General features: G+C 36.1%; 1 non-coding gene across 1 annotated transcript; it reads left to right on the top strand.

Moving 5' to 3' along the window:
* The first annotated feature begins 4066 nt into the window (after window positions 1-4066).
* On the top strand, window positions 4067-4173 carry LOC113614989 (U6 spliceosomal RNA). The gene has a single exon (XR_003430807.1). It is a non-coding gene; the product is annotated as a U6 spliceosomal RNA (small nuclear RNA).
* Window positions 4174-24212: the final 20039 nt, after the last annotated feature.

The raw sequence follows: 24212 nt of genomic DNA, 5'->3' as shown, positions 1-24212 counted from the left end.
CTTGGAAAGCTTTGAGGAATTAAAATATTGTTAATTTCAACCCACTTTTGAAAATAAAAGATGTTTTATATAAAATGATTCATCTTATCATGAGTTTTAAATATTTTTTTTCAAAATTGTGGGGATGCAGATTTAGCTTATTAAAAATTTGGCAATCAACTTGTCAAATAAACTAATTATCAACGGCAGTCTTCATTATGAAACCAATCAGACTGTCAGAAAAAGTCTGACTTCATTTTTTTCCAATTTAAATAAGTGTATTAATATACTCTTCATGACTGCATCTGACTTCTGAATTCTAAATCTAAGATGGGTAAGGCACAAAGCGTTACCTTGAGTTTGTCACCTATCTGAAAGTACCATCACCATCCATATTTCTTAACAATGCTCTCTTTGTTTTGCTCTCACAAAACTCTACTGATAATCGATTCTTTGAAAATGCTTGGGATATGGAGGAAGAGAGTTCGTTAAGCAATTTTTTTTCTTCACCACCCCATTCTACAATGTATCTGGATTCAGAACTTTCCAAGATAACTCCAAATACCACATTTCAATACCATTCTTTGTTAAAGGAAGTTTCACTGTATTGCAAATTTCCCTTTTGCTTGGCATCTGGGAGGCTATCAGTATAATGTAAGGCACTATAGTAAGATTCCAGATTTTTGAGTTGGATGCCTTTCTTTTGTAAAGCGGGAGGACAATTTTGAAGTGGACATGTGAAAGCAGAACCAGCATGAGCCTGGACCAGAGGTGTGTTCAGGCAGGTTAATTTTAGAAAGGGTACATAGGCGGCGGAAGATCTGAAAACTGGAGTCCTTAGGTGTAGCCATGCCTGTGGGCCTCTTGGAAATTATCTGTGTACTCCAAGGACATGTACCTTACATTAAAGCCCACTGATTTAGCAGGCATTCGCTGAGCATTACTGTATATAAATCTGTAAGTTAAACACTGGGTTGTGGGAGGTTAGAGAGGCTTCTAAGCTGTAGTCTCTGCCCTTGCCAAGGGAGGGAAATCAAGGCGAAGTCAGCGTTCAGCTTGGGCTAAAGATAAAAATAGCCTGCTGTCAGTTTCTAAAATACAGTACCAGTATCATGTTGTGCAGGGGTTCTGTTTATTTTTTTACATTTGTTTTGGCAATACGGATGACAGTAGTACATCACTATATAGGTCTGGTGTAGGCTGTGGATAAGGCAGCATTTCATATATTCACAATTATAAAATCTGAGAGTTTTCTCTTTCATTATAATATTCCACCCCCTAACTATTTTACCCAATAAACGGAATGCTTCCCCCAGAACAGTGAGAGGCTGAGTGCACAGCACACCTGTGCTGTGCACTTCCTACTTGCAGTCCCCTGTGCTCGGTCCCAGGTCTACCAAAGGATAGATGGCTTGGGCGCCCGCACAAGATAAATGGCACCCATATGGCATACACAAAAGTTGCTGTAGTCTTTCTGAGCTTTAAAGCCTAAGCCATCAAGGAAGCCTCTCCAGGGAGGTGAAAATTAAACTGAGGAAACATTTAGGTAAGCGGAAGGAAGTTAGGAGAGGATTCCAGGGAGAAGACTCTCTCTATGCCTGTGAGATTCAGCACTCAGCAAATACACAAACTCAAAAATTAAAAGAATGACCTATAGATACACAGCAATAATTGGACCAGGAGAATTGGTGTAGGCTTGGATATCGACTCTACTAAATTGCTCATGGTGTAACAGCTTGTGAATAGTACTTGTTTTATAATGAACTTAAGGGACACAGAGAATTTGCCAGATTCTCTATCTTTATTCCCTCAAGACACCAAGGCCATAGGTGGCCTTTTATTCCTTTGTCTCACTTGAAGGTATTGAACAATATCCCGATCAAATATTTGATGAGTCACTGAAAATGTGACCCTATCTACAAAAACAACACTAATGCATACTAATAAAGGCAATGAAGAGAATCCCCAAGTCTCTTACATTCATCTTTGACATTTACTAGGTTGTGGGTATACCTGGAAGGGACTGACTTTTCAGCTAATAAAATATTAGTAACATGGAAACATATTCCACCTCAGTGCCCATGACAGCTATTTCCTGTTCTGAAATGTGAGCTACCCATAGTCAAGTAGAATTTACTGATAATATTTTCTATTATGTTAGTGTCTTTTAATTTCCAGGCAGTATCCTACATCCTTGTATATATACATACTTGTCTCTCACAGATAACAGTTTGGTAGACTAGCTAAGAGTCAGAGGTTACTGCACAGGCAAGAACACATACAGGTAGGATCTGAATATTTCACTGGTTTTGTAGCAAAGCAGATTTGTTGTTGTTGCTGTTGTTAAAGACCAATAGCCAGGTCCCAGGATGCTCAAGGATGGGAGAGGAAGCAAAATCATTTGATTGATAGTCCTGTCTCTGGAGATGAACTGTGTTCACTGCCTTGAGTGGCCTTTATTTGGTATATTGAATTTAGGTACTGTGAGCTGATAGGATGTGGTGTGAAACATATCTTTTTCTTTTTCTCCTCAAGTATTTTCCTAAGGATGAAGAAGTCTGAAGACTTGCAGCGTGATCAAATATGCATGCAAATGTATTTCCAATTGTTATGAATATAGGTAAAGAATTAGAGACAATTTATTTTCAAAATCATAAGAAACAATACTCTGTCTAGACCCTATCATTATGGTTGATGTTTAGAATTAAGTACTCTGTGATACCACAAGGAAAAGGATGCTTTGAGAAATTTTTCCTGGTGCTCTAGATCCCCAGTCTCTAACTAGTATTCAGATAAAGTGGACAGGGGTGAAGAGACCCATTTTTTATTCTACTACTAGTTTTATGCCTACTGCTGAAAATTCTGTAACAATCAAAAAGAACAAGTGGGATCCCTACCAAACTCTGACTTTAATTGAACACTTCAAATATGGAAAACTTCACAATCTATCCATTCAATGCACTCCATTTTCAGATAGCTATAATCACTAGAGAGCTCTTGGATTAAATTTACAGTCATATAGGGTACACTGCATCATGACCTTGGACTCCCTTGTTTTTTACTCTGTGCTTCTGGGTTTGGAGCCCATATAGTACTGTGAAAGACCCCCTGGGACCAGTCTCAACTCAGAGGTCACTACTGCATGTAATATAAGAGACATTGCCCAGGTAACACTTTGGATATATTTTGTGTCAAAGTGCATCCAAATTTATGAAGAAATATCAGTTTGAAGCCTACGAAATAAAACTCATGGGATAGATCTGAATCTTTTACGTTTGTCAAAAAAGAATTTAAGCTCAATAAGAAAAAAAGATGGTATTCCAGCTAAGTCAGGTAAAACATCTGGATTTGGGGCTTCCCTGGTGGCACAGTGGTTGACAGTCTGCCTGCCGATGCAGGGGACACGGGTTCGTGCCCCGGTCCGGGAAGATCCCACATGCCGCGGAGCGGCTGGGCCCGTGAGCCATGGCCGCTGAGCCTGCGCGTCCGGAGCCTGTGCTCTGCAACGGGAGAGGCCACAACAGTGAGAGGCCTGCGTACCGCAAAAAAAAAAAAAAAAAAAAAATCTGGATTTATGGGATGATGTTTTTCTTATTACTTCATTCCCAGCGTGATACATATTAAAACTATTTTGCTCAATGTTCTGAAGCAGACTCTATATCAAAAGTACAGTGGTGAAGTTGTTTAGTATATTACTGCAATGTTATGAATCAGCACCAGTTGATGGAACTCTTAAAAGTAATGAAAGACAGCAAATGTAATGATCTATGGTCTTTGTCAACGTTCATTGGTTGAGTCATGAAAGAGCTTTACAAATATTTACTCCACCATTATCTTCAATTCGAGATTTCCTTTAAAAAAGGGGGAAGGGGGCTTCCCTGGTGGCGCAGTGGTTGGGAGTCCGCCTGCCGATGCGGGGGACGCGGGTTCGTGCCCTGGTCTGGGAAGATCCCACGTGCCGCGGAGCGGCTGTGCCCGTGAGCCATGGCCGCTGAGCCTGTGCGTCCGGAGCCTGTGCTCCGCAGCGGGAGAGGCCACAGCAGTGAGAGGCCCGCGTACAGCAAAAAAAAAAAAAAAAGGGGGAAGGGTGCTCGCTTCGGCAGCACATATGCTAAAATTGGAACGACACAGAGAAGATTAGCATGGCCCCTGCACAAGGATGACGCGCAAATTCATGAAGCGTTCCATATTTTTATGTAAAATAGATAGCTAGTGGGAAGCAGCCACATAGCACAGGGAGATCAGATCGGTGCTTTGTCTCCAACTAGAGGGGTGGGATAGGGAGGGTGGGAGGGAGACGCAAGAGGGATTAGATATGGGGATATATGTATACGCATAGCTGATTCACTTTGTTATACAGCAGAAACTAACACACCATTGTAAAGCAATTGTACTCCAAAAAAGATGTTTAAGAAAAGGGGGGGATACTTGCCAAATATTCAGTAATCGAAGCCAAAATTGATGCTATGGTTTACATTTTCTCACTAGTACTACATTGCATCTCAGTGAGATGGAACTGAAGCTCCAAGGAAAGGAAAAGCTTGTGACGCAGCTAGAGAGGTACACAATTTTATACGCAAATAGAAACTTTTCAGAATTTATATAAATAATAATGACATTACACATTTTCCTATCCTGAATCAACATGAAGGTATTAATTGTAATAGACAGCGTTATATACATTGACTGCAAAAACTACAAGACAAATGTGAAGAACATTTTATATATATTGGTACACTGAAAGTACTTTCAACTTATGAAATACTCCCTTTGAATTCCGTATTAATAATACTGAGTTGATACAAGAATTAGTGAATTTAATTCACTTGGACATATGTAATTTGAAATCGATGCGTTTTTGCTTCAAAGTGAAATCAATTTTTCTAAAAGAGATGAGCCAGTTTTGGCCATGTGGATAGAGAGATTAAAGGAAAATGCTTTTTTGGTAACTGTTTCAATTATTGGAAGTATTTAAGTATGTTTGGGATAACTTGAACATATTAATCTAATTTTTCAACATTAAATTTTATGAAATGTAAATATAGATCAAGCATAGATCAAGCATTCCCGAGGAAACTGAGCATCTGATTTGAGATATGCTATCCATATAAAATATACACCAGACTTTGAAGGCTTATACCAAAATAATGGAAAACATCTTATTACTGTTTTATATTGATTACATGTTGAAATGATGATATTTTAGATATATTGGGGTAAATGAAATGTATTATTAACTTGGTTTCACCTGGTTGGTTTTCTTAATTAATTTTTTTTTTTTTTTTTTTTTGCGGTACGCGGGCCTCTCACTGCTGTGGCCTCTCCCATTGTGGAGCACAGGCTCCAGACGCGCAGGCTCAGCGGCCATGGCTCACGGGCCCAGCTGCTCCGCGGCATGTGGGATCCTCCCAGACCGGGGCACGAACCCGCGTCCCCTGCATCGGCAGGCGGACTCTCAACCACTGCGCCACCAGGGAAGCCCCAAACTTTTTATTTTGAGATAATTGTAGATTTACATGCAGCAGTAAGAAATAATGCAGAGAGCCTATGTACTCGTTACCTAATTTTCCATGATGGTAATATCTCCTGTGCTTCACCTACTCAACATAGCCACTCTCTCTGAACTCCTGGCAATCACTGATCTTTTTCTGTCTCTATATTTTTGCCTTTTCTGAAATGGCATATAATTGGAATAATAAAATGGGTAGCCTTTTCAGACAGTCATCTTTCAGTTAGCAACATGGCTTTGAAATCCATCCCTGTCTTCCTTGCCCGACAGGTCATTTCTTTTTATCATTGAATAATATTTCATCGTATGGGTACACCACAGTTTGTACATCCATTCACTTATTAAAGCATGTCTTTTTTGCTTCCAATATGTGCAATCATGAATAAAAGTGCTATAAATATTCACATGCAGATAGCTATTCATGTAGGTATAAGTTTTCAAATCAGTTTAGTAAATACCTAGGAGCAAAATTGCTAGATTGCATATGGTAAACTATGATTAGCTTTTGAGAACCTGCAAAATTGTTTTCCAAATGGTTGTACTGTTTTGGATTCCCACCTGCAATGGATGAGAGATTCTGTTGTTCTACCTCCTTACCAGAAATTTTTATTGTCAGGGTTTTTTTTTTAATGTAGCCATTCTAATAAATGTTTAGTGGACTATAATTGTTGATTACTTTGCAACTTCATAAAGACATATGATCTTGAGCATCTTTTCATGTGCTTATTTGCAGTCTATATATTTTCATTGGTAAGGTGTCTGTTTATGTCATTTTCCTTTTCTTAATTGGGTTGTTTTCTTGTTTTCGATTTTAAATATGTCTATTTTGGATACAAGTCCTTTATTAAATATGTGTTTTAGAAATATTTTCTTCTGGTCTGTGGCTTAATTTTTAATTTTCTTAGAGCAGAAGTTTTGGGTCTTTTTTCTTTTAATGAAGCCCAACTATCAATTTTCTTTCATTGGTTGTGCTTTTGGTATTGTATCTTAAAAACTCCTCTGTTTTCTACTAGCAGTATTATAGTTTTGCATTTCATATTTGGGTCTATGATCTAGTTTTAGTAAATATTTGTGAAATTGTAAAGTGTGTGTATAGGTTCTCTTTTTTTTTGTATATATGGTCATGGAATTTCTAGAACCATTTGTTTATTTTTTCACTTTTAAGGTGTTTATTCCACACATAATTCTGAAGTAGAATACACTTTTAAAAGTCAAGATGATTGTTGATGACAGCCTTGTTTAAACACACTTAAATCACAGAATCCAGTGGATTCAGAAGGGAACATACAGATAATCTGACAATGAGGCCTCACTTTGGTTTTATTCGTGAGAAAACATGTAGGCGTTGAAAACTTCAAAACTATACCTTCAAAAACTATGTAGTATGTAGAACTATTTGTTTAAAAGACCGTCATTTCCCCCACTGAGTTACCTTTGGTACTTTTTCAATAGGATTTTAATGATTTAAAAAAAAGCGTTTTGTCAGTGACCCAGTATGACTTCTCTAGGGTCTTAGCATCATCCTCTTCTACTCTATCCCTAAGGAGGTCAAAACCAGGGAACTTGATTGGAATGTACAGGCCTGATTCATGGCTGTGATCCATGTTTTGCTGGAACTTTTCTAACAAAAGAAAATGAGGTCAGTGAATTACAATTAACATTGAGCAGATTATTTTCCTTTTTTTTTTTTTTTATGGTTGCCAAGCAAGTGGTTTTCTGGCCATAGAAAGGAATGGGAAGTTTAAGTCAATCAGCAGAATCAAGTGTTAAATATTTTTTGACCTGGTATACCCTGGAAAGCTAAACTAAATTTTAGCTGGATAAATGAAAAGGACATATCCTATTTCTACCTCTTCTATGTTCATTTCTTCTGTTTTCTATTCAGTGTAAAGCTTACAGCTGAAATTCCTTAACACCATTAATGCTCTTATGTGGTAATTGGTTAGTGCAGCAATATGTCATTTCAGTATAAATGAATAGGTTCAGTCACGGCAGACTGTTTATCATAAACATATTTAAAATGTATTTTGAATCTCATGGTTAATTTGGTTTCAGTGATATTGACTACTTACATACCTGCATTCAGTCTGAAGCAATAGCATTTTCCCCTGATACCATTTTCATATTTAAAAATAAATATGATAGATTCTCACTGAGTTGAGTAAGGATCTGAATTTGAGCATTTCACTGACAAAGGAATATTCTCTGTTGCCTTTCTTTCTGTATTCCCTACCCTTTTGGATGGCATGGGAAGGTGGATCCTCACGTACTGACTCCTTTTTCCTTCTGACTTTGTATCTGGAATGAAACAGCAAGTAGAATCACCATGTTTGTAGAGCCTGGAGAGTCCAACTAAGGTAGAAGGTTCTCTGAGATCTTTGTGACAGAGACAGTCCTGGAGACTGCCAGATGAGAGTAGAGGGAATAGCAGCAGAAGAGAAGATTTGCCTCTCCTCAGAGCTTGAAGATAAAGACCAGTGTTTCAGGGTTTTCTAAGGAACCTCAGCCTATGAATCCCTTCAAAGAACTAAACTTGTATGTTTACTAATTTGCTGCATATAGTATTTGAGTGTCCTTCCCAATCCCTGATGAACCCAGTGAAACTGATTGGGGTGGGATGTTTCTGCCCTAGAAGAATTGCTCCTGGTACATGAGGGGAATTACAGCTAAACAAAAAGGTAGCCAGGTTTCAACATCAGACAGAGGAAATCCAGGAAGCATGAACTGAAGGGTGGTTCAAGGACATTGCCTATGTCTGTGGTTGATTACTGTGGAAGAAAGCACATAAAAAGCCTCTTTATCTTCTCTTTGAATTCTCCTCTCCTGCCTTTACAGTGTTTAATCTTTCTTTCCTGAGAATTGTGATAAACATTATATCAACTTATTGTCCATTATACATATTGAAAAGGCAATTCTTTTAAATAATATGGTCAGTTGAAGAAATTACTCTTTCTTTTCAACTCCTAAAATTTGGTTTGTATCTCCAAGAAACCCGGAAGCATAAATTTTTCATCCCCACATCTCAGCAGGTTGCCTAATGGTTTCCTGTTCATTCAATGGTGACCCACAAAACCACTGCCTCCTGCCACTGGATTATTTGCCACTTCTCAAAAAGACTCTCTAGCAAAAACAAATACTGTATGTTAACACATATATATGGAATCTAAAAAGAAAAAATGGTTCTGAAGAACCTAGGGGCAGGACAGGAATAAAGATGCAGGCGTAGAGAATGGACTTGAGGACGTGGGGAGGGGAAAGGGTAAGCTGGGACAAAGTGAGAGAGTGGCATGGACATATATACACTACCAAACGTAAAATAGATGGCTAGTGGGAAGCAGCCTCATAGAACAGGGAGATCAACTCTGGTGCTTTGTGTTCACCTAAGGGGGTGGGATAGGGAGGGTGGGAGGGAGACACAAGAGGGAGGGGATATGGGGATATATGTATACGTATAGCTGATTCACTTTGTTATACAGCAGAAACTAGCACACCATTGTAAAGCAATTATACTCCAATAAAGATTTTTTTTTAAAAAAAGACCCTCTAGCCGATTTTTATGGGTTCTAGGAGAATAGAAAACTGTGATTTAGAAATGAGAAGGATAACTCCCTTATAGGGTCTCAGTAACAGGAGGGAAGAAAGTCAATATAACTTTCAATACAGAAGATCACCATTTAAATAGAATTAATGAAAAAGACAGAAGTTAGCTCTTAAAGAGGTACAATTAGAATATATCAAAAATTTCTTTTGAATATGATTTTGAATTTAAAATTGCAATTGACAAAATGGAAAAGAATATGATCAATGCTGAAGACTGAACTGAATTAGTAGACCAAAAAATCAAGTTGAAGAAAATCTAAAACAGATAAAAACAAAAACCATGAAGAGGAAAATAAGAAACCTTATAGATAGATCCAGGAAAATGAAAAGTTTCGGGAGAAGAAAATGGATCAATTGGAAGAAATACATGAATTAAACAAATGATAGAAGAAATTTAGCTTCACCGAAAGACTGGAGTCAGCAAACTGAAGGGACTCATGAGTGAAAAGGCTTAGTTGAACCAGCAAATTGAAAGGGCTCCTAGGGAGAAAAGGTATACACATAGAGATATCCTAGGGAAATTTATGAATTCCAATAATGTAACAATATCTTTAAAACTTCCAAGGTAGTTTACAAAGGATTCAGAGTCTTACTGGTTTTCTCAACTGTAATACAAGAAGCAGGAAGTGACTAGGACATTCTTTACAAGCCGGTAGAAGATAAAGACTGTGATTCCAAAATCCTGTACCCATCCCAAACAGCAGTCATCTGGAGAGTAAAATTTAAAAAAATATATTTTTACATATGCGTGGATTCAGAGGGTATACCACCCATAAACCTCTACCTGAGGAAAAATGTTGAAGGCTGTCTTTTAATGAAATAACTGAATCAGAACAGAGGTAAAAACAGTGTAGTCAAAAGGAAGTCCTGTTAGAGTTACACCATATCTCCTAGAACATTATCAAGTAATGAGAACAATTCAGCAAGTCTGCTGGTCAACTACAAACAAAAACAGGCAAAACAGAAATAAGTGATCAAAAATCTTGCATTAATATCCAGTTTTTTCATAGTAATTAAATGGGTTGTAGTGAAAATTAACTACTTGTTGATTATATATTGGTGGGGGAAATGGGATGGAAGACTTGAGATAAATCCTTAAGAGGATATACAGAAGTCAAGTCTTGAGATTAAATAGGATTTATATTATTTAGATTCATTGAGCATAAATAATAGGTCAAGCACCATGATGTATGCATTATAAATGCTATCTGTGAGGCAGATGTTTTTTCACTTTATTGATGATAGAAGTAAAGCTCAGACATTTTAAGTTACTCTCACATGGTCATAAAATTTTTAAGTACAGAGCTGGAAATCATTCCTCTGTCTTAATACAAGTCCAGTTTTTTCTACTATAAAATATGTAGACTGTAAGTGGTATATGACAGTATTAATCAGGTTTCTCCAGAGAAACAGAACCAATAGTAGATAGATGGATAGCAAGGTAGATAGATAAATAGGTAGATAGGTAATTTAGTATGAGAGATTGTCTCATGCCCATTATCTTCTGCCATCTGCAAGCTGGAAGCCCAGAAAAGCTAGTGGTGTACTTCCAAGTCCAAACCTGAAGGCCTGAGGAACAGGAGCCACTGATGTCCAAGGGCAAGAGGTGATGGCTGTCCAAGTTCAAGCAGAGAGCAAATTCAGTCTTCTTCCACCGTTTTATTCTGTCTAGGCCATCAATGAGTTGGATCATGCCCATCCACATTAGTGAGGGTGATCTACCAATTCATATGGTAATTCCTTCTGAGAACACCCTCACAGACACACTCAGAAATAATGTTTTACCAGCTATCTGGGTATCCCTTACCCCAGTCAAGTTAGCACATAAAATTAGCCATCATAATGATTATACCAAATCAAGTAAGTTCCCCATCCCTAGTCTAATTCACCAATATTTGCAGAGGTCCTGTGTTCATAAGATGAATTATAAAGAAATTTAATTATCTCATTCATAAACTTATTTAGAATTTACTAGAATTTACCCAGGGCTTCAAAAGAGAGAGTGGCTAGTGAAGGGATAAAAAAAAATTACAGGGTCATAGTATAAGCACTTAGGAGAAAATAATTTATTTGGAAAGTCTTTTAGGGCACTGTTGGCTTGTAAATATACGTAACCAGCAACTGATTTTTACTTTTATCCTGTTAGTTGCGGACAAATCAATAAACTGTCTTTGCCTCAGTTTTCTTATCTGTAAAACTTGAAGAAGAAGGAGAAGGAGAAGAATAGTATTTACTTAATAGGCTACTGTGAGTGTGAACTGTGTTAATACGATACATATAACGTGCTTAGAAGAGTTTTAGGCATTTAGTAAGCAGTCACTATATATTTAGTATTAATTAGGCATGAATTCAGCTGTGATGTGACCCCAATATCCAGATATACTGTGTTAGCTATTGGTTTAAGATGGTCCATGTAAATGAAATGTCTGTTCTGAAAAAAAAATCTATCAAACTTGTTGAAAAATTTATCCTGGCCTTCCTTAGAATTCTTATGAATTCATGAATGTAAAAATAGACTTTAAGGATATATTTGATAGAGAAAATATTTCAAACTAAATATTAAGCAGACAAAAATATGTGTTCTTGTTACAAAGCTCTTTCTGTGTCTGTTTATCAATATAATTTTTGTATAAAACCTCTAAAACATGTACCTATAATGATGATTAAAGTTGGGTTTTGAGGTACTGTGGAAAATTGCCGTAGCCAATAATTACATTTAATATATCTGATCCATATTTTATTTGTTATAGATTTTATCATATCTCAGTAAACTTGAAGTTTGAAGTATCCCTATGATATAAAATAGTAACCCAACTTAAATATCCAATTTGAAATATTACCATTCTGAAAATCATTATTCCCATTCATATTTTCTTTCTCATGAAACACATACCAATACCAAGAGGCCATTTTGTGGAAACTAAGAAAGCAAATACAGATGTTGTAATGTATGGCAGAGACAGAACAGTAAAATTGGGTTGGATCAGCTGGCTCACACAGATGTCGTGCTGGTCTTTGGGCAGGAAAAAGATTAGGAAATTATTCTGATGACATGTTGATGGTTTACATGATTAACAAATAAGAAATGGCCATATATACTTTGCTAGGAGGCATGTAAAGTTTTAATTAATGATATGTCTAAGCATGAGACATTCAGATTCTGTTATTCAGTTATTTCTGATGATATTAAAACTTAGATATATGATAGTCATATATCTTATTTCTGACATGGCTTACACATATTCATATAACTGTAAAAATAAAGGAAGGGTAAATTCATGAGTCCCAGTAATAATATAAAGTTTTCTTCTAGAAGTTGCAGAAACCACTATTGTGTAGCCTTTTACTGATGAAATGCTTGTCCTAGAAAAGTACACAACTAGCAGCTATAATATTCAGACATTCAATACACTTGGTCCATGGCTCAGTTGTAAAACATATTGGGTCAAATTCATGAAACTACAACAAGGACACACACTCTAGGTGGCTCCACATTTTCTCATCCCGCTTAAGAAACAGAGCAGGAATGCCTCATATTACTAAGATCCTGATTTATATTTCATTAGTAGAAAATAGGGGAGAATATATTCAGAGAGCTAAGTATGACACTTTGGTGATCCACTTGGATTCTTCTTGGTATTTATTTACCCAAATATGATTGTAAAAGGACAGGTAAAGCATCCCAGGCCTGAGTAGGAGATGGTTACCTCAGGTCCCTCAGGAATGGGGGTCTGGGTTGGGTGCCAGGTAAGCCACTGAGGCCAGCATTGGTATGTAGACAAAAGAATGTTGCCTGCCATTTCAGTAAACAATGTTGCCAGCCATCAAGCCTTCAGCCTCTGCAGCCTGCCTGATGGTGTGCCCTGAGGGGAAGGCAGGATGGAGAAAAACAGGATAATGGCCCCAGATAGTTAAAGTGCATATCAAAGGAATCATTTCATTGAGCCCGGAGTCTTGCATCTTCCCATACATAGAAAAGTGCTAAAATCATTAACTTGGGATGTCTGTTTTTTGTGATTAGCTGTTCGACTACATTTTTTTTCCCCCAGCAAAATCTCTTCTGTAATCCTGGCTCCTCCCTTACCTCAGAGCTATTTGAGAGCCTGTCTCCCAGGTAGGCTCTAGCCCTTAGTAAGGTCTCCAAATAAAACATAACACAACTTTTAGGTAGTGTTTTTTTCTTCAGTCGACAGGTGGTAGTTGAGAATCAGGAGAATCTAAAATAGATTTTGGGAGAGACAATGAGCCTCAGTTGTTCAGGGAATGAGGCTGCAGCTTGTCCATTAACTTTCCTCTTCTAGTTTCTTCTTAGTAAGAAAGGCCCACCAGAATCCTATAGGAGGAGCTCCCCAAATATATGTGGAAGGGGCGCGTTTGGGAAGTACGTGAGATGGACTGTGTTAGACATGGTGATGCCTCACTTATTATCTGCTTCAAGAAAGGACTAGTTACCCAGCTGTCAGCTCCTTCAGGATGTGTCTCAGCTACAGATGCTGCCTTACCTAATGTCATGCCCTTACTGGGGCAGGGCACATCTAGTGACTGAGCAAAGCTAGAATATTCAAGCCCAGCTAATTCAGCCCAAGGTGGTTCACTCATTGGAAATGCTCACCCCACAGCTGTGCTGCATATCACAAGGCTTTCTCCAAACTTCATCTCAGCCCCTGCTATCAGAAGACCCATTAGATTGTTAGATGTATTATCTCACTATATTAGTGGTGACCCTAGAGCAGAATTTCTCATCCAGGGTTGTGCAAAATTCTAATGTTCTGCAAGATGTCACTAGTGGTTATGAAATATCTTGAAGAAGGAGGAGGAGGCAGAGAAAGAGGAGGGAAGTTAATTTTGAAATTCTGGAGCCAAGCGTGCACTGATAGACAGTGACAAAATACTCCCATGAGCAATGACATTGGAAGTCTTTCAGCCCCCTACGGCAATGAGCAATAGGATGATGTTCATTTGGTTGAGTCTGTTCTCCGCATCTGACTTAGATCATTGATCATTGGCAAGCACTATATTTCATGGAATGACTGAAGGACAGAAATTGATGATGACACTCTTTTCCTTCAGAATACCTCCCCAATCCGCCCTTACACAACTGACTCTCATTATCTACAATGTAGTCACATATTCGTTCAACGATACTTCTGTGAAAACAAATTTAGTAATAGAGTATAATATCTACAGCAGCTTGGTTCTTTTTTTTGTCTTTAGCCTTACAGTATCCAGTCAAAATGACATTTTCCAAAGTAATTTAGGTTAGTTCTTTTCTTCCCCGCTCCCTTCTGTGTGGTTCTTTCTAATATCAATATATTTCTTTGCTCTGGTTTGTATTCCATTTTATTTCCCCACACATTCATATTAGTTTTAATTGTTCATTTACTTCAGAAAACTGTGAAACATTACTATGGCTTTAAGAGATACAACTATACAAAAATGTATGCTTAGAGAAATGTTCACATAAATGTTATTTGTTCCTCATCTCTGCTAACTCATTCCCATTCTCTCCTTCTTTGCACCTTCTCCCAATACTTAATTTCTTTAGTTTCTGATGTAACTTTTTTGTATTTATTTTGCACAGATAAGCAGATGAATGCATATTTATGTTGCCTTCTTTCTTACATGGAGAGCAGCCTACTGAAGACACTCTATTTGCACTTTGCTTTTTAAAATTAATATATGAAGGAAATCATTCTTTTCTTAAAATTAATTAATTAATTTGTTTATTTATTTTTGGCTGCATTGGGTCTTCGTTGCTGCCCATGGGCTTTCTCTAGTTGCGGCAAGCGGGGGATGCTCTTCGTTGCGGTGTGCGAGCTTCTCGTTGCAGTGACTTCTTATGTGGCAGAGCACAGGCTCTAGGCATGCAGACTTAAGTAGTTGTGGCACGCAGGCTCAGTAGTTGTGGCTCGCGGGCTCTAGAGCTCAGGCTCAGTAGTTGTGGCGCACGGGCTTAGTTGCTCCGCAGCATGTGGGATCTTCCCGGACCAGAGCTCGAACCCATGTCCCCTGTGTTGGCAGGTGGATTCTTAACCACTGCACCACCAGAGAACTTCCTGGGTATCATTCTTTATTTTTACAGCTGCATTAGGATTACATAGAGGTATCATAGTTTATTCAAATTCTCTACTAGGGAAAGGCATTTCGATGATTTCCTATATTTCCTAAACATTACAATTACAAACAGTGCTGCAATCAATAAACTTGTAAACATGTCTTCTGTATTTTTGGAAGTGTATCTTCAGGGTAGTTTCCAACAAGTCACATTTCTGGGTCAGAAGATAAATTGCATGTTTAGTTTTCTTAAGTATTTCCAGATTTCTTTCTGGAAAGGTCTTGCCAGTCTGCTTTCCTACCAACAGTGTTTTCCCACAGCCTCATCAAGATTTGTTGATACATTTGAAAATTTTTACCAGTTTGATAAGTGAGAAATGAGATAGCAGTATTGTTTTAATTTGCATTTTTCTACTTTGGGGATTATGTGGGCAGTATCTATATTCCATGTATATGTGTGGCTGTAAATTATCTGTTCTTGTCTCTTCTCCAGATTTCTATTGGGCTTTATTCCTTTGCTGTCTTTTAACTTTTCAAATGGTGTTTATTGCATGTAATATATGTGTATATATGTATGTATATGGTCAAATTTTTAAATCTTTGGTTTTGAGTCACACAAGTTTTTTTTCTAACACTCAGATTAAAGAAGAATGCACCCATGCCTTTTTTCTAGTATTCTTACTGTGGTGTTATTATTGTTACTATTATCATTTTTACTTTAGATACTTTATTCATCTAGAGTTTATTCTTGTTTATGGTGGGAGATTTAAAAGTAATTTTATCTTTTTCATATACTAAATTTTCATATATACTTGGATATAATTCTGAACTTTCCATTCTATTCCATTAGTCTGTTTTTCTATTCATACACCAAGCTGCTTTAATTAGACACTATATTTTGCTTTAATGTCTGGTAGGGCTCATCCCCTCTTTATACTTTTTCTTTCTCAGTGTTTCCTTGCTAATCTTGCATGCTTGTTTCCCCATATGAAATTTAGTATCAATTTGGCTAACACTGTAGAGTAGTTTGTGGATATTTTTTATTGGGATTATATTGAGTTTATAAATGAATTTATGAGCATACTCATCTTGTAACATAGAATTACCTTATCCAGGAATAATAGGTGCCTTTTTATTTGTTCCATTTGAGTCTTTCTGGAGAGTTTAAATTTTTTCCTCATGTAGGTTTGCATATTATTTATTAAATTTATCCCCAAGGATATTAATCGTCCATTTATTCCTGTGAATCGGGTTTCTTCTGTCATTATATCCTATTTAGTGTTCCTGTTTTTGAAGACTATTGATTTTTATGTTAATATTATATCTTACTATTTTACTGAATTTGTTTACTGTTTGAGTTAGTTTAATCATGGATTCTCTTAAAATTTCTAAGTACACATAGAAGTAGTTTTATTCTTCATCATGTACTATTATATACTATATATAATTGATTTTTTCCTGTCTAATTAAATTTACTAGTAATTCTAGTACAAATTGAAACAGTAGGTGATATAGCGGAAATCTGTGCCTTGTTTCTTATCTTAATGGAAATAATGCTAATGTTTCCTATTAAATAAGATACTGGTTTTAGAATATATTTATCTATATATCCTATATATCCTAAAGCCAGTATCTGATTTTATGTTGGCGGCTTGTAAAATGCCTTTTCAGGATCAATGGAAATAGTAATATGTCTTTTCATTATTAATGTAGTAATGCTTTTAATGGTTTGCCTAATGTTGAACCAACTTTGCATTATTGGAACAAATCCCGGTTGATTATGGTGTATTGTTTTCTTAATGTGGTATTGGATTCTGTTCGTTAATATTTTTGCTTTGGTATTCATGAGTGATGTTGTCTGTAGTCTTTCTTTTTTACTCTTTCTGCTTTAGACCATGTTATACTTAGTTCTAAAGAGACTTACAGAAGATTTTTTTTTCAATGCTCTTGAATAATTTCTAGAGCATTTGATTATCTGGTCTTTAAAGATTTGCTATAATTCTTCTCTGAACCTCCCTTGCCCTCGTGCTTTTTTGGGGGGAGGGGCACTTACTTAATAAATTCCTCTATTTATTCAATGGAAATTGGTCTGCTTGAGCTTTTTAAACAAATAAGATAACTTCTGGTAATCTGTATTTCCCAAAGAAATTACCCATTTCCTCTAGGTTTTTAAACATATTTTCAAAGATGTTTGCAACTTAGTCTCTTTTGAGTTTGAATTTTTTTCTCTATTTCAATTGTTATTTCTTTCCTGTCATATCATTTTGCAATTTTGTGCTTTCTTCATGTTTTATTGATCATCTTATCTAGTGATTTATGGGGTTTTTTTCAAAAAAGAAGCACAAGATTTTGATGTATTATTTAGATATAGTCTTTACCTCACAGGCTTTTTCTTTTATCTTTAGTAATTTTTTTTTGTACTTACTATTGACTTACTTTTTTGTTCTTTATCTCATTTTATGGGTCAGGTATTCATTCATTTACATTTTTTTTCCAGAAAAGTTTTATAATTTTTTATTCTCCTTAGCTGCATCAGAGAGTGCCATTCTTTTTTTTTTTTTAACATCTTTATTGGAGTATAATTGCTTTACAATGGTGTGTTAGTTTCTGCTTTATAACAAAGTGAATCAGCTATATGTATACATATGTTCCCATACCTCTTCCCTCTTGCATATCCCTCCCTCCCACCCTCCCTATCCCACCCCTCTAGGTGGCCACAAACCACCGAGCTGGTCTCCCTGTGCTATGCAGCTACTTCCCACTAGCTATCTATTTTACGTTTGGTAGTGTATATATGTCCATGCCACTCTCTCACTTTGTCACAGCTTACCCTTCCCCCTCCCCATATCCTCAAGTCCATTCTCTAGTACATTTTTCATTTTTATTGATAAAAAGTTTTAGTGTAGAGAACAACCTGCATGGCACCCAACCTTTGACTTTAAATTGGATTACACCATATACATGTAATATTTAGTCCTTTTCTAGTATGAGAGACTTTATTGTTTAGTAGCATAATTTAATCCATTTGTATTCAGTATTACTATTTTTGATAAAAATTCTGTAATTCAATTTTATGAATTTTATTTTTATGCCTCCTTATCACTAACTTCTTTTAAAGTCATCGACTGTTTCATTCTTCCTTTCTATGCTGCCTCTATGCTCTTATTATTTTTAGTATTATCAAATGCTTTGAAATTTAATTGAAGTATAGTCACTATAGAATATTATATGTTACAGATGTACAATATAGTAATTCAGTTTTTAAAGATTATACTCCATTTATAGTTATTATAAAATATTGGCTATATTCCCTGTGTTGTACAATATATACTTGTGGCTTATTTATTTTATACATAATAGTTTGTACCTCTTAATCCCCTACCCCTGTGTTGTGACCCCCCTTCCCTTTCCCCACTGGTAAGCACTAGTCTGTTCTTTATATCTGTGAGTCTGATTCTTTTTTTTGGTTATATTCATTAGCTTGTATTTTTTAGGTTCCCCATATAAGTGAGATCATGCAGTATTTGCCTTTCTCTGTCTGACTTATTTCACTTAGCATAATGCCCTCCATCAATGTTGCTGCAAATGACAAAATTTCATTTTTTATGTAGCTGAGTGGTATTCCATTGTGTGTACACACACAAACACACACACACAGACACACACTTAGGTTGTTTCCATATCTTGGCAATTTTAAATAATGCTGCTATTAACATTGGGGTGCATGTATCTTTTCAAATTTGTGTTTTAGTGTTTCTTCACATATATACCCAGGAGTGGAATTCCTGGATCATATGGTAGTTCTATTTTTAGTTTTTTGAGAAAACTTCATACTGTTTTCCACAGTGGCTGTATCAATTTACTTTCCCACCAACAGCGTACAAGGGCTCCCTTTTCTCCACATCCTCGCCAACATTTGTTATTTGTATTCTTTTTGATGATAGCCATTCTGACAGGTGTGAGGTGATATCTCATTGTGGTTTTGATTTGCATTTCCCTGATGATTAGCAATGTTTAGCATGTTTTCTTGTGCCTGTTGGCTATCTGCATTTCCTCTTTGGAAAAATATCTATTCAGGTCTTCTGCCCATTTTTTAATCGGGTTGTTTGCTTTTTGGGTGTTGAGTTATATGAGCTGTTTATGTATGTTGGATATTAATCCCTTATTGGTCATATCATTTGAAAATATTTTCTCCTATTCAGTATGTTGTCTTTTCATTTTGTCAGTGGTTTCCTTTGCTGTGCAAAAGTTTTGAATTTCATTAGGTCCCATTTATTTATTTTTGCTTTTATTTCCTTTTCCTTAAGAGCTGGATCCAAAAAAATATTGGATAAATTGGATAATATATTCTTACCACATTTTAATCATACTCACTTTTTTCAAAACAGCCTTGAACTTACATATTTTTTACTACAAAGTCAAAATACAGGTATGCATTATCTACTTCCTACAGAAATAAGTAACTTAGCATTTTAAATTTTTTCTGATGCTTCTTGTATTTCTTAATTATTTTCTTATATAATTTGGAGTTTTGGAACTATTAGATTATCTAAAATTATTTGTTTTACATTATTTACCTTCTCTTCGAAGAATAATTTTACATTTTGTATTTCAACCATACTAATATATTCAGATTCTAACTTTATTGCAGGTATAAATGGTTTCTATGTTGATTGCCAAGATAGTTTTACCACTCCCTTCCCATTTATAAGCTTTTAGTTTTAATTTGCTTCTATGTTGGTTAGATTACATCTCTTTTTTTTTAACTTAGGATTTTAAGTGATTGGTCATAATTTGTCAACATTTGATTATACTTTGGTTAAAATTATGAGCATTTGCTTTTCTGATGCCTAAATATATGAAAACTATAGTCATATACCCAGCTGTTGAATTACAAATTTCTGAAAATATTGTTCCATTTATTTCTGATAGTGTGTTGCTTTTATTTATTTATTTATGTGTTTGTAGTTATTGTTATCATCTTTACTAGAATTATTACTGTGAAAGCCATCTTTTGGCATGGCTCTTGAAGACCCTACCTCCTGATACTGATCTCTTGTGTAATCTCCTCACCTTGAATGTGGGCTCTACATAGTGGCTTTTTTCTAATAAAGAGATTACAGCAAAAGTAATGGGATGTCACTTCTATGATTACGTTACAAAAGACTGTGACTTCCATCTTGCTAGCAATTCTCATTCTGATGAGGTCAACTGCCCCATTGTCAGATCCTCAGTGGAGAAGCCCACCTGGCAAGGAATCAAAGGAGATTTCTGGATAGTAGCTCGTGAGGGATTGAGGCCTCAGTTCAACAGCCTGTGAGGAAATGAGCTGGGAAGTGAAACTTTCCTGAGTTGAGGTTTTAGATGAGAGCATAGCCTAACTGCAGCTTGTGAGAAACATAGACCCAGAGGATCCAGCTAAACTGTTCCCGGTTTCTGGACCCACAGATTCTGTCAGATGATGAATGTGTGCATTTTTAAATTTGCTGCATTTTGAGTTAATTCGTAACATAGCAATAGATTGAAAAAAAACAAAAACAAAAACAATTAGCACCTATTTGTACTCTTTGTCTGCATGCTTAGGAAGCTCCTTGCATTTGTTTTCCAAAACACTGCTTTAGTCTTTGGACACACTGGCTCCTCTATGTGGGAGTTCTTATATACAATTTTTAATTTCTAGAAATTCGTGTATTATTTATTCCATTTCAGTTTTAATTTTTACCTCTCATTTATTCTTTAATTTTAAATTTTATCTTGTTGCTTATTCCTTCATTGTCATTTAGTTTAATAGTGCCCTTGCTCTCTTGAATGATACTGAGCTTGAAGAGGAGATATAGGTAAAAATACATATTCTTTTTCATGCACTAACTAATATACTTTTTATCTACTTTGTTATGGTCAACTCAATTTTATGCTATGGGACCTATGATATGATACAAGACCTATGATAACAAGACATCATTTTGGTTTTGTTATGTTTTATGTTTGCTTATCTTAGGAAAATAAGAGAGATGTCTAGGTCTGTGATTGACCCAAATTAACACGAATAGAGTATTTTCTTTGACCCCTTAACTTTTCTCCTGGCTGTTGCTGTTACTCTTTTCTCTTATCATAGAGTGCAAAGTTCTTATAAGATTGATTATATTAATAAAATGTTTTTCACGTTCAGCTGTGTGTTTTGCCCTGCTGTACTTCATATAGAGCAGGTAACTGGGTTGGAGTCCTGTCAGCAGTGTCAGAGAAAAGTACTGTGCCCTGCTTGTTTTGTAATTGATGAACGAGGTGCTTTCAAAAGTCAATTTGTAGCCATTGAAACAATTCTTAGTAGTTAGGTCCCTTTATGTTCCTTACCCACTCTCACTTCCAATTCTTTCTCTTACAGTGTGTAACAATATGTGCTGAAGGTGGACTCTGAGTTGTTTGTTTTTTCTTTAGGTATCATATTCACTCCTTCTCACACATCCCATTAACCCATTAATATGGAAGCTTTTGGAAATACTCTTAATACTGTTTATAATAAGGCAGATTGGTATACCCATTTTAAAGGCGTGAAAGTTATGCCTTAGAAAAGGTAAATAATTCAACTAAGTTAACCTGGATATTAAAAGGCAAAGCTGAGATTAGAATCCAGGTGTTCTCACTTCTAGTTTAGTGACTTTTTCCTTTGTATATCACTATTTAATTTTTTTCTCAAACAATTCTCTCGAGCAGTTTGAAAGGAAGAATAGAATGACTCAGCAGATGCCAGTTGTCCTTGGAGATAATTCTTTGGGTAGTTGGGAAATTATATGAAATTATATTCTGATATTTCACACTCTTACATGATGGTTAACCTCGGTCTACTAACAAAGGATTTAAATGAAACCACAGTTTAATTAGCATATGTAACCAAATCATAATTCTCTAAATTACTCCTTTCTCTCTAAAATCATGTTTCCTAAGTGGATATCAGCTGTGGAAGTTGGTTGGTATTTATGTTTTCACCCACTTGTTTTAGAAAACTCACGGTTGTATTTAGATAATACCCTAAAAAGTGATTAAAATATAATGTGATGCCCGCACAGGATCTGATGACAAAACATTTTCTGGTGGACAAGAGTAGTCATTCAATTTAGCATAACCAGGGTCAGACATTTAGAAAACTCTGACAACAAAGTATTATAAACTGTAGCAGAGTCAAGGAAACACAAAGAATTATGAAGCACAAAAGCAAAACAGAAGAGTTCGCTTTATACTCCAGTAGTATGACTATCTTGAAAATGGGTTTCTGGATTAAAAATTTCTGTTTGCTGTGGTTGAATGCTTAATTATATATTTTACATATGTGGCTCATTTCCTGTATTCCTCACGCGGCCTAGGAGACCTCCAAGGGGAGGGCACTCAGGCCCTGTAAGCTGTGTTGTGACCTGTGGCACTAGGACCCCTTGGAGAGTGGTGAGGGTGTAGCAGGCGGTACCAGGACCCAGGGGAACCACTGTGGGCCTGTGGAGGCTTTTGGCCCTGCAGCAAGACGAGAGAGGCCTGAGAAATTTGGAAAAATAAATAAATGCATGCCAAGCTTTAAAATGTATCCATATTATAATTAGCACTTCTATAAAATACATTTATACTATGGATTTTAATATTCTTCCAACTTTTAACTGTAATGTACATTCATTTAATTTTTCTATAGGCATCTATTAATAACTGAGTATTAAAAACTGGGGCACTTTGGGGTATATACAGAAAATAATTGCTTCCAAGATCTGTTTGACCTCACAATAGCCTGTTTTCAATTATCCCTGTTTTCATGATAATAACATTCAGGCACATACCTCCTACCAACTCATTCTGAATCTTTGATAGGGTATCTGTATATCAATAACAATTCTTTTTAAAAAGTACGATTGCCGGTCCATAAAAATGTCCCCACCCAAAAAAACAAAGGAAACACTCAAGCAAAAATCATCTCTTTAGCAGCAGCCTCGCACATGAGATCATTTTTTTTCATTCAAACATTAACACTGAGTTTAGAAACAAGCATCATGTTGTTAAAGAAAACTTTCAGAGTGTTGGAAATGAGTAGCAATACATGTGCTGTTGTTCTGTTTCAAGTAATAAGCAGCTATATTCTCTTGTGGATGTCATTCAGCCCTTCTGGTTTCAGTAACCAGAGTGGAAAATGGTAAAATTATTGTAAGACTAGATAAAAGATGATTATAATTACCAAGTGTTGTATGATGATGGTAGCAGTAGTGATGTTGAGAAATGGTGGGAGCCTGGATTAATTTTCAAAGTAGAGGCAACAGGATTTGTTGTTAGTTTGGATTTGTGGTGTGACTTACCTTATTTGACACAACTATGTTCATCTGTTAAATGGGGATAAAATTAATGAGTTTCTCTCTCATGAGGAGATTGTTATGATTAAGGGAGCTAGTGTATATAAAATGTTTAGCATAATGCTTATGACATAGTGAGTGATAAGCTAAGATAATTATATTTTAAGAGACTTCAGAAAGGAAGCCTTTGGCCCCAAGGGTAACACTTCATCAAATCCAATTCAGTTCTCCAACCATCTAGAAAGCCAGATTTATTATGACTTTGCAGCTATGATGTGGGGAAAAGAAAATATCAGAAAATAGTTTTCAGTCTCCTTGCCTTTTGCTCTGCGGGTGAGGATTATTTCATACTAAAATACCAGGCATGCCTTTTTAAAATGGTGGCATTTTGAGGTCAAGGTCAATTCTTTGCCTTGGTATTACCGGTCTGGACTAAAGAGTGAAACTTCAAAGATCTGGCTCGTTTCCAAAGACATTTTTATTTTATATACTTAAGTGGCAGAATTCCATTAACAAGCTTTCCTCTCTGATTCTACTTAAAGGAACCTGAAGAGCTAATAGAAGTGGATGCTTCAGTACTAGTCATAAAAATAAGGTACTTTCTATGCATGAAATGTACTTTTATATGCTTTCTTTTCTCCATCAGTGCTAATAACGTATTGTAGTTATGTGTAAACAGCCACATTTTCACCACTACTTCAGCCTCATTCATTTAGTGATACTGGAAAGTTTCATTTTTTCTTGCATGTATG

This window comes from Aethalodelphis obliquidens, unplaced genomic scaffold (assembly GCF_003676395.1).
Source record: "Aethalodelphis obliquidens isolate GAN/ISIS:26980383/991018 unplaced genomic scaffold, ASM367639v1 scaffold110, whole genome shotgun sequence".
In the NCBI taxonomy this organism is placed as follows: Eukaryota; Metazoa; Chordata; class Mammalia; order Artiodactyla; family Delphinidae; genus Aethalodelphis; species Aethalodelphis obliquidens.
This window is presented reverse-complemented; position numbering and strand designations above follow the sequence as displayed.